Consider the following 12,955-nt stretch of genomic DNA (forward strand, 5'->3'; position numbering starts at 1 on the left):
AAGGCGAAGATTTTTACTTATTTGATTTCTCGTTAAAATTGGTAGTTAGTTTAGGCAGTAACTTAAATGGTCTAAAGCAGAGGAAATTCTGTATGTTGTGAAAACGTATGTGAGGGATATATACGTGGTTTCATTGGAATTTCTGATGTTACAGCTGATATTTTAGAAACAAACAGCTCTAAAACGTTTTACATACTATTTCATTTACGCTTCACGGAGCCAGTATAAAGGTAATTTATGCGGGACACAAATTTTTCCCTCCAGAAACTCGGTGTGCAGCATGAAAACGCTCTCTGCAGCGAAGTAGCAATACTTGATCAGACACGCTTTTTAGAAATAGCTATTTAATAGCTAGCGTGCAGGCTGTTAACTGCAGGTATTAGATGAAATGTGCATGTTCACTGAACTTCTAAATGCTGCTCAACATGAACTCTACACTATACTTTTTCCTTGCTTTTTTAATGTTGATGTACTCTTTTTTTTTTCCTGTTTATTTTTATTAGTACTGCAAAAAAGGAACTTCATAATTATGATGAAGTGCAGTGTTGCTTCTAAGGAGGATGTGCTCCATTATATCTATGGAATGAATGATGTTTTTTATAATGTTCTCTACAGTTTGTGGGGTGAATGTTACTTATGTCCCGCCCAATATAGGATTCATAGGACAGTTTTACACAAATCCTAAACATATCCCCTAAGTTTAGAGACCAGTTTAGGTGTGTGTGTATTAATCGGAAATAATTTCATATAAACATGCGTCCAATTCTCAATATTTTCAAGACCCTAATTTTCGATTAATATACACACACCTAAACTGGGCTCTAACCTTAGAGGAAATGCCGCTGCCCCTGTTCGGATGCGCACCCGATTGAACTTGTGTATTTTCTCTGAAACTTTCCAAATATCTGTAGGCAGTCTTTTACATTAGATTGCCGAAAATTGGTTTATAGCGCAACATTGGCAGTGATAAAAGTGAAATATTCGTCCAGTGGGGGGTGGATACTCTTCATTGACCGTTTGTGGAAATAGTTTTGTTACGCGTTACTCTGTAGACTTCTTGGAGGTCACAAATTATATGTTCATTATGTTTATGAGTTGAGAATTTTACATAAGCCTTTATTATAAATTAAGGGGACACTCAACTTAAAAATTGGAGAAAAAGTGTCATAGAAATGAAAAATTAAAGTTCTACACTGATTTATGTGACAGAACTAAATCAATACGCAGAATTGTTCCCCTATTCATTGAGAAGTCACAGTCAAATGCACAAAGCCAAAAAATAAAAAATGATAATTAAAAGTGATACTTCAATTAATGATTGATTGAAATATCACTTTTAATTAACATTTTTAATTTTTTGGCTTTGTGCATTTGACTGTGACTTCTCAATGAATAGGGGAAGAATTCTGCTTATTGATTTAGTTCTGTCACGTAAATTAGTGTAGAAATTTAATTTTTCATTTCTATGACACTTTTCTCCAATTTTTAAGTTGAGTGTCCCTTTAAGATGATCAGGACGTTAACAATTGAGACGTTCTCTGGAATATTTTTATTAAGTAGGTTATTTTACGACGCTTTATCAACATTTTAAGTTATTTAGCGTCTGAATGAGATGAAGGTGGTAATGCCGGTGAAATGAGTCCGGGGTCCAGCACCGAAAGTTACTCAACATTTGCTCATATTGGGTTGAGGGAAAACCCCGGAAAAAACCTCAACCAGGTAACTTTCCCCGACTGGAAATCGAACCCGGGCCACCTGATTTCGCGGCCAGACGCGCTGACCGTTACTCCACAGGTCTGGACTCTCTGGAATAACAACTTTATGTATGTTACGTCATTTTTCCGTTTCCATATATTGAGTAGTTAGGAGATTTTGTATTTTTTACATATCTTTTAGAAATATCTTCAAATCCAAGTTTTTAGTAGAAGATCTCAATTTTTAAGCTTTATTTTTTTGATTACATTCCTAAAATATAGAGAAACATTTGTATGCATTAATTTTATGGAATATTTCATTTATTCACATCCAAAATTATTTTGAAGTTTTGAAAATGTTATTTTTTCTATAATTCATGAAAAAAAATAGTAAAATAAACTACCAGCACTTCTTACAAAATAAATGCACAGAAACTTGCAGCTACCTCATAAATACTTGCAGTAAAATTGCATCCAGATTGATTAATATTTGGTTAAAAAATTTTGTTGATTCAAGAAAAATAAACTTACGGAAAAATTAATTTGAAAGTAAAATGAATATTTATATAACACATATCTATTAAAATTCTCTTCCGCTACATTCATCTAGTAACTTTAGGGAGCCAACTTTAGAACAAAAGTTACTAGATTTGCAATCGGAAATTTGTAAAAAAGAATTCTTTGATGAAAAAATAATAATATTGACAGCTCTTTGAATGCCACGACTCCTTACAGTCTTAATTAGTTTTTTAGTTTGTTATTGAACGACGCTGTATCAACTACGAGGTTATTTAGCGTCCATGAGATTGGTGATAAACGAGATGTTACTTGGCGATATGTACAGGCTTAATAAAAAAGACATATTTGTAATCGGAATTGAACTGAATCCATTTGGCGCATGTAAATATACCTTCTAAAGAAGAGAAATAGTCAATAAAAATATTTTGGAAAATTTTTATGATTTTCAGTGGAGTCTCCCCTTAAATTTTTGAAGGGGGAGCATTTCTTATCTTTAGTACACTGCTAAGACGTTATTAATATACATATAATTTAGTTCAAGTTAATGTGTTACAGTGCAGATTTTTTACCATTCTGATTTACTGGAAAGATAGTTCACTTTATGAGCTAGTAGATGGTACCAAAGAATAAAAATAAAAAAGTGACAGTATGTTCTTTCCGTGACCCCTCATATATCATATATAATTTGAACTGGTAATGGAAATTACGGGAAAACGGCTGAACGGATTTTAATAAATAACCCCTCATTTTGAAGCTTGGAACCCAACGTTTTTCAGAAAAATAGTAGTTTTCAGTGAAATGTTAATTTTCCTATATAATTTGCTATTTTCCAAAATCCATCTGTCGTCAGTTTTGAGAATTCAGAATAAAACAAAACACACACTACAATAAACAATATTACACGAAGGCCATGACCTGCAGGATTGCTGACATATTTAGAGCTCAAATTCAAATGGTTATTAAAAACTTTAAGGCATACTAAAAATAATTTACAGGTCTGATTCTGTAGCGTGTAATTTCTGAGTACAGCTGTGTATTGGATATTAAAAACTACAAAACTTGAGGTGGTTTGATGACATTATTACCATTAGAAATGAAATATTATTATGCCATGATGCGACTATTTTTCATTAATTATATTACATATTATTAATGCTATATAGATGATATGCAAGTGAAACGTTTTCGGGTTATATAAGTGGATGTAGAGATTATCTTAAGTTAGATCTTCACTTCTATGATTTACTGAGTGGTGGCTATATAGGATATATAGTATATGTTACTGAAAACTAGAAAGCTTACGTAAGATAGTAATAAATATTAAATATAAGATATTTTTAAAGTTATTAATTAATCAAGTGGGGTTGGGTCTTTTTCATATATTTAATGGCGGTATGGTGTAGATATTTACTGTATATGCATGATTCTCTTCAGTATTGGCTCGAGAGAGCGCAAAAATAACAGTTCCTAAGGTAAAATAAGAGGCCTACAAAGTATTGTAGTCTCCCGATCATTTCAGCAAGATTTCTTAGCAGGGTAAGATGATTTTACCCTCTACATTTCAAAGTAGTTCACGAAACATGCAGCAGCTATACCAAGATGCTATGTCTATTGTTCGAAAGCATGGCAAACCTGACATTTTTTTAACTTTCAACTACAATCCACAATGACCTGAATTAACTATTGCTTTACTCCCACATGATTAACTCACTGATCGTTCTGACATTGGTACTTGCGTTTTCGCGTTCAAACTCAAAAACTGAACATGTGTAGGTTCAAGAAAATGTATTTGGGATAAAAAACCATTCAGAGGGAGTATGTTTCATTATTATGGAAGCAAATAACTTTCACAACATCTGGTATTTTTCATTGAAAATAAATCTCAAAAATGTTTATTTGAATGTCTAATGAACTTAGTTTGCAGCAGTTGCTGCACGAGCCACTATTTCGATATATTTAGGATGTATTTAAACAATCATCAATTGAAAAAATTGAATAGTTGAACTACAATGGGATAATAGGTGGCTCTGAACAGTCTAGAGCAGACGTCTCCAAAAGCGTACTCGCGAGTAAGCCCCTGAACGGAACCGAAGCCAGTAAGTAATGAGCGCGCTCCGCCTCACCCATCCCCACCCGTACTGTACTCAGTGTTTATGCGCAAACGAAGAGCAGTGGCGGATTGCCATTATCATTGTGTTGGTCGGAGTGTTCCACTGTTTCACAATGTCTTCTAATCATGGACGTAGTACATTCAGGGATGAAAGGGAAGAGAAATATTTTTTCGTGTTAGTGGGGAGAATACGAAATGTTTAATTTGTTCGAAAAATCTTAAGGGTGTGTTAAAATTCAACATGCGACGATACTACTCGACTCTTCACAAAAATGTCATACAATTTCACGTATGCTGGACATGTGAAAATAATTTATTTCGTGACGTCTGTATAACTGTTGGTTATACATAATAATCACTATATTACGATACGTTTACACTCAGTTTCGCAAGATATACTTATAGTTTTTCGTTTCATTTGAGGTGAAATACATACAAATATTTTGATAAATTTTAAAGAAGAAAATATAAACACAAATCACACAAGTATCCTCAGTCTTAAACAAAAAAACTTCTTGCTAGCTATGTTCCATCTTGGAATATTGGAAAATCAATGAAGCCCTTTACAGAATGAGCATTTGTAAAATCGTGCATACAGAATGTCTTCTAGATGTAATGCGAAATGAATTATTACGTTATTGAATATTCCCCAATCAAAAGTGGAAGCTTCATAGTACCGGTATGTCAAAATAATATACAAACGTATGATATTTCTTACCCTTTTGATGTTATTATTTGTAAACATAAGGAGATCGATGCCGCAATCCCTCACTGACCGCTCCTATCTGTTGAGGTACGAGTCTCTCCCCCTTCTCTAGCCTTACACTGTGTTCGGCGGGCAGCATCGGGATCACGAATGACTATACCCTTTTTGGAGACCTCTGGTCTAGAGATTTGAAAAAGGCGTTAAATAAAGTCTTACATAGAAGTTCTGAGGTTCTTAACTAAAATTTACATCATTAATTTTAAATTTAAGGGCAAGGTAGAGCTAGAAAATAAAAATCGATCGTGTGACTTTATTTTGTTGAGAACAAGAATACAGCAATACTTTGTATTTTATTTTTAAGGAAATCAGAGTAAAATAGATCGTTATGTAGCATTATTGCAACTTGGACTTGAATTTCTATCCGCATGAAAGCATTTAAAGATTCCAAAGTTCTTCCCAGTGCTTTTTTTCTCCTGTTTTCACGGATTGATGAAATGCAATGTGACGCCAGAGCATCTGTAGGCGTGGGCACTGACATTAGTCTGAACAGGAAGCTGGGATTGGAACGGGGCCATACTGTATCTCGAACCTCTGCTACGTGGATCGTAGTAATTCCTTTAACATTGTTAAATGCGGCGGAAGGAAAGCAATAACAACAGCGTGCTGAAGCTCTGAGCTGAGGCATTAAACTGACTTTAAATATAACGTTGCGAGCAAAATGTACGTGCGGATTATTGAAATTTGATTTTCTCGCAGAAGGGGCTTTGTTTTGTAATTATCTTTTACCTCATTGTTTCTCAGAGATAATCCTCCCTCTCATTACAAAATTACGAGAAGATAACGAAAGGTGTGATGGTGATTTTAATTATACTGTATAGGCCTATAGACTTAACATAGATTAACCATATGTAGGACCGAAGATGGGGATATGATTGGAGATAAAGATGGTATTTTAAATAGATGAGAGACATTTTAAAAAGTTTTTGACTAATGATGAATGAATCTCAAGACCATGATATAATAAATGAAAATCTGAATAACCATTATGATGAAGACAACAGAGGAAATCCTCTTCAAAATATGTGACTAGTTCTCAATCAATAAATTGGTATTAAATTGTAACAATACTAACATAATTCAATTTAAATCCTGTCCAAATTCAACGTCGCAAATTTCTAGCGCAATAATTAACAATAGATCCCTATTAGAAACAACATCCAAATTTCTTGGCTTAAAAATCTATAATGTGTTAAATTGGAAAAATCATATTAAAGAAATTATCCCCCAACTAAATTCAGCTTGTTTTGCTATTAGATCTATGCAAAAGATAGTAAATATCAATACCTTAAAAACAGTATACTTTGCATACTTCCACTCGGTAATGAGTTTTGGAATAATATTCTGGGGAAATTCCACAGATAGTAACAGTATATTTCTATTACAAAAAGAGTAATTAGAATAATAGTAGGTGCCAAATCTAGGGAATCGTGTAGGACTATTTAAAAAAAAACTACAAATAATGCTCATGGCTTGTCAATATATATTTTCATTAATAATCTTCCTCGTATGTAATCGTGAAAACTTAGTAACTAATTCAACAGTTCATAGCATAAATACACGTCAAAAAATTACTTTCATACTCCATCGGCAAGTCTATCGTGCTACCAAAAAGGAGTGTGTTATATGGCAGTAAACATTTTTAATAGCCTACCTATCGATATAAAAAAATGAAACTCAGAACATAAAATTATTTAGGGCCAAATTAAAGAAGTGCCTAATTTCTCACGCCTTCTACTCTGTAGGTGAATTCATGACATTCAATAACACTTCATGAAATTGATACTTAAACTTTGTGTTGTACTAGTAGACTATATTGTAAATCTCGTCTATATATATTTCGTCTAGACTATGACTATAAATTAAAACTTTGTAATAGTATTAAGTTTTTTGACTTGTTCCATATTCTAGCTGTAAGTAATGTATGAATACCATGGAATGTTAATAAATACAATACAATACAATACAAATAATAAAGCTCCCGGGATAGATAATCTGCAGGCAGAATTACTTGATCAAGGAGGACAAGATTTCTGAGATAATTTGATGGTTCGGTTTTTAATCTACAGTTTTTTTAGTAGGTTATTTTACGACGCTTTATCAACAGCTTAGGTTATTTAGCGTCTGAATGAGATGAAGGTGATAATGCCGGTGAAATGAGTCCGGGGTCCAACACCGAAAGTTACCCAGCATTTGCTCATATTGGGTTGAGGGAAAACCCCGGAAAAAACCTCAACCAGATAACTTGCCCCGACCGGGAATCGAACCCGGGCCACCTGGTTTCACGGCTAGACGCGCTAACCGTTACTCCACAGGTGTGGACTTTAATCTACAGTACAGAGTGAGTCATAACACATAAGTATAATTGAAAAACGCGTGAGCGTGCTACGGGACGAAAAATTACAATTCCTTATATGAAAATTTGACGGAAAATGCTTATTTATTGGAAAAATAGAGACTTTGTTTTCATAAGTATATATACAGGGTGATTCACGAGGATTTACCATCCTTTACGGAGCTTATTTCTGAATGTATTTTGAGCAAAACACGTTATATAAACATAGTTCCTATTCTCAATATTTTCAGAGTTACACTAATTTAAAGTTGTTTGTAAAATACGTTTTTTTTTCTTTAGTTTGAAGGCAAAAGAATTATTAAATTGCAACATCGCATACAGAACAAATAACAATCTACAAAAACATCTCAACACACAAACAACACAAACAAACAAATACAACCACACAGGCTTATACAATAGTAATATGCGTTACAAGAGCGGTATGTTGACGTTTTCATGTTCGAGGAAAAGATTGAAAATACGAAACGTAGTTGAGCTTTTTTAATTTCCGAGAACATGAAAACAAACATACCGCTCGTGTATCGTACATTATTTTGTGCGAAGATCCTTTATTACATACCTGAAAGAGTAATTTCTAATTATCTGCAATGAAATCTCCATCTTGGTTTCTGTTTAATGACGGCAACTTTAGAAAACAAAAATATCTATACTCCAGCAGGCCGTGATATACGTCTGCCTTTTTTTCCCCCCAGTCTATAAATACGAACTTAAATTAATTAATTAATTCGTTCGTTCGTTCATTCAGTGTTCTGTCCAAGGGCAGTCTTTCACTGCAAATGCAGGTTTCTCCAATCTTTCCTATTGTTTGCCTTCCTTTCTGTTCCTCATATGATCCTGATATCTTCTTCTACCCCGAACTCTTCTCCCATTCACCATTCTTTCCAGTGCATCCTTCAGTAGGCAGTTTCTTCTCAACCAGTGACCCAACAAATTCCTTTTTCTCTTCTTGATCAGTTTCAGTATCATTCTTTCTTCACCCACTCTTTCCAACACATCTTCATTTCTTACTCTCTCTGTCCACTTCACACGTTCCATTCTTCTCCATATTGACATTTCAAATGCTTCTATTCGCTTCTCTTCACTTCGTCGTAACGTCCATGTTTCTGCTCCATACAATGCCACACTCCATATAAATCACTTCACTAGTCTCTTCCTTAGTTCATCTTCCAGAGGTCCGTAGAAAATGCTCCTTTTTCTATTAAAAGCTTCCTTGGCCATTGCTGTTCTCCTTTTGACTTTCTGGCAGCAGCTCATGTTACTGCTTATGGTACATCCAAAGTATTTGAAGCTGTCCACTTGCTCTACAGCAGCATTGTCAGACACAGCCTAAACGGAGCGGAGCGCTCCAGTATAACTCGTTGCGTGCTCCGGTGCTTCCACAGACATAAGCAAGTTCACGCTCCGACTGGACGTCTCTAGCACCACAACCGGTTTCGGAGATTACAACTCTGACACTACTGTTCTGCTGCCTCATTTAGAATTCGCAAATTTATCTTCTGTATTTTTCTTCCTATGACCATTATTAGTGTATATTATTCCTTGATGTCTGTGTTATTGTTCCGTATATTTAGTGTAGTTACAAGCATGGTATTCTTTTCATTCTATATATTTTACGTTACGACAGCTGTAACATACAAAAATCAACATCGGACGTTATACCCGATAAATTTCTCCGAAAATGAGATGAAAATACGTCGTTTTATACGGTAAGTCGTAATAAGCGATGTCGTACTAAGCGATTTTTTAAATACAATGTTTATATAGCATTTAGACGGGACCGTTAGCCAATACGTCGTTAAAAACGGTGTCGCTATAAACGGTTTCGACTGTATTTGTTTCCTTTAAAACAACACATCGTAGTCTTAATTTGAGAGGGAATGAAAGGTGTATTCTTCATACCAATGTGTCGTGCTGATCAAAAGCATTGTATTTAGTATTCTAAAATAAACAAGAATTTGAAGCATACGCCATTTCCAAAGCCATTTCAGAAATGTTGGATTATTATGCAGTTCGAGTATGCCAGCCTGAGGGTTATTGAACTAAGGACTTCAGAACACAGAATAGATCCAAGTCTCGTGTTGTTTCGTGCATTGCGAGGGGCGGGCGTGGGTGGGGTTGCTGAATGCCTTCCGGTGGATGAATTTCAACATCGCTGCGCAGAGCCGTGTTGTACTGACATGCAGGATTACCTGCAACACACTATGTTTGTTTGTGCGGTTCCCCCTGGGATTTTGCTTTTGTGTTGTTGGCAGCTCAAGTTACTAGCACTGCCCCCTCCCCTTTTCCAGCTTGAACAAACTATTGCATTGTAGAACCGCCTTACACGCCTTGACAAACGTTCCAGATTATTCAAACTGTTTCAAACTCTCTGGAGTGTAGAAAGGATTTTCACTTTATTGAAAGAAGATATCAACCAGCACTTACAAATCTGTTCACTAAGCCATGCGGGAATGGACATTTTTGTGGTGGTTGCAGCTTTTTATGAAGAACTTAAGGACTGTTAACTTAATCCTCGTTTAAGATTGGTGGGATATATTTCTGGATGAATGGGTGATTTTTTTTACAATTTTTTGCTGATACCTAATATTTTAAGATATTAGATCAGGTTACATCAGCTGCCTGTCTATGCGAATGACGTGAATATGTTAGGAGAAAATCCACAAACTATTAGGGAAAACACGGGAATTTTACTTGAAACAAGTAAAGAGATAGGTTTGGAAGTAAATTCCGAAAAGACAAAGTATTGGATTGACATGTGACCAGAATATTATACGAAATGAAAATATAAAAATTGGAGATTTATTCTTTAAAGTGGTGGAAAAATTCAAATATCTTGGAGCAACAGTAACAAATGTAATTGAGACTCGGGAGGAAATTAGACGCAGAATAAATGTGAGAAATACTTGTTATTATTTGATGGAGAGGGTTTTGTCATCCAGTCTGCTCTCAAAATAGCTGAAAGTTAGAGTTTATAAAAACAGTTCATATTACCGGTTGTTCTGTACGGTTGTGAAACTTGGACTCTAACTTTGAGAGAGGAACAGAGGTTATGAGTATTCGAGAATAGGGTGCTGATTGTGGCTAAGAAGGATGAAGTTACAGAAGAATAGAAAAAGTTACACAACGCAGAACTGCACGCATTGTATTCTTCACCTAACGTAAATTAGAAACATTAAATTCAGATGCAAATCAAGATTTCAGGTATAACTCCCTGTAAAGTTGATTTGAATAATTTCGAGGGAAAAATTATTCCGGAGCCGGGTATCGAACCCGGGACATTTGGTTTAACGTACCAACGCTCTACCACTGAGCTACCCGGGAACTCTAACCGACACCGATCCAATTTTTCCCTCTATATCCACAGACCTCAAAGTGGGCTGACAACCCTCAAGCAACCAACTTCGAGTGCACACTAACTCCGTGTGACTTAAATTGTGGTTTTCTGTTAACGAACAGTGACGTGTATTATGCAAATCAAGATTTCAGGTATTGAATCGGTGTCGGTTAGAGTTCCCGGGTAGCTCAGTGGTAGAGCGTTGGTACGTTAAACCAAAGGTCCCGGGTTCGATACCCGGCTCCGGAATAATTTTTCCCTCGAAATTATTAAATTCAGATGTTTGAAATGGGCAGGACATGCAGCACATATGGGTGAATCAAGAAATGCATATGTGAGGACGCCAATGAACCTCTGGGTTTCTTAAAAGCCATAAGGAAGTAAGTAAGTAACGTTACATTCATCAAATACCCATGCTTTTGTAGTACACTGGCGTTTGTTAGAAACTCCAGTAAATGTTTACCATTTCACGAAGATTCCGTAGATAAATAACAGAGCGTATTTAAACCCTGTCAACATGTTTAGTCGATATCCGTTGATGTTCACTTACCATTCCCAATTCCTAGTTAAATTACGCCATTATATCAATTTAAAATATTTTATTGTATAATTTTAATGAATAATATAAATTTCGCTTATGCGATTGTAATTCGTTAAATAAAAAGTTGAAAGTAGCGTTCATTTTTTTAGTGTTATTGTTTTGTTATATTTAGTTGTCTCACCGTTTATTTGTATAGCTTCTAATATAGCTTATCAACGTAAAAGTTAACGTCCATATTATTATTATTATTATTATTATTATTATTATTATTATTATTATTATTATTATTATTATTATTATTATTATACCAAAAATGTATTTAAAAATAGGCTTAAGGACCTTACTAATAGACGGTAATTATACACAATACTTAAAGGGTGTAAATGATATGTTGTTATTGAAGTGTTGTATCAGTGATGAATTATGTTGTGTCAGTGAAGTGTGTTGTATCAGTAAAGAAGTATGTCGTGTCAGTGAAGTGTGCTGTGTAAGTGAAACGTGTTCCTGTCAGTGAAGCTGTATAGGTTATAGTGGCAGTGCAAAGTATTTGAACAGTGAAATGTTTTTGAAGTGTTAGTGAAATCAGGATAGAATCAGTGAAATGTGTCGTAGTTCCAGTGCAGTGAGTGAGTTGACAGCGAAATGAGTGTAATGTTGAAAGGTACTTGTGCAGATATGAACATATATTCGTGGGTTTTAGTTCGATCTTAGTTTTAAGATACAAATTAGAATATTTCAAATGTTATTTTAAGTGATCGTTTCATTTAATTTAGTATATTCCCTGTTATTATTATTATTATTATTATTATTATTATTATTATTATTAGTATTAATTATTAGTATTATTAATTGTATTTTTAATTAATAAGTTTATTATTGTCATTATTGGGTGTAATTAGTTACCACTGCCACCGGGTATATACCCATTGCAGTGTGAATAAATACACACATTATTATTATTATTATTATTATTATTATTATTATTATTACTATTATTATTATTATTATTTGAGAAGCTTTTGTCATCCAGTCTGCTCTAAAAAAGTTGAAAGTTAGAATTTATAAAACAGTTACATTACCGGTTGTTCTGTATTGTTGTGAAACTTGAATTCTCACTTTGAGAGGAACAGAAGTTAAGGGTGTTTGAGAATAAGGTGCTTAGGAAAATATTTGGGACTAAGAGGGATGAAGTTACAGAAGAATGGAGAAAGTTACATAACAGAGAACTGCACGCATTGTATTCTGTATGACAGAACATTAAATCCAGACGTTTGAAATGGGCAGGGCATGTAGCACGTACGGGCGAATCTAGAAATGTATATAGGCCTAGAGCAGGGCTGGCAATTGGCTTCGGGCTTATGTGAGGGTGGCAATGAACCTCCTGATTCTCTAAAAGTCGTATTATTATTATTATTATTATTATTATTATTATTATTATACTCGTAATATGAAGTTTCAATCGACAAAAATACTTTCAACATCGAAGTAGCAGTAGTTCATTTAAGGACGCGTTCACCTGCAGACGTTATTAAACATCGAAGCTCAAAGGGGCAAGAAATGACCTACAAAGTTTGCCTGGAGCCCTTTTATCAGAGACAATGTTCTTTTTTCGTGCCCCAGATCTACGACACAAGA

At 34.6% G+C, this 12,955-nt stretch overlaps 1 protein-coding gene across 3 annotated transcripts in view; it reads left to right on the forward strand.

The window, feature by feature from the left end:
• Positions 1-12,955, forward strand: part of LOC138696913 (uncharacterized) — a 2,004,918-nt gene that overhangs the window by 7,402 nt on the left and 1,984,561 nt on the right. The gene's annotated exons all lie outside the window — the stretch shown is intronic.

This window comes from Periplaneta americana, chromosome 3, assembly GCF_040183065.1.
Source record: "Periplaneta americana isolate PAMFEO1 chromosome 3, P.americana_PAMFEO1_priV1, whole genome shotgun sequence".
Lineage (NCBI taxonomy): Eukaryota > Metazoa > Arthropoda > Insecta > Blattodea > Blattidae > Periplaneta > Periplaneta americana.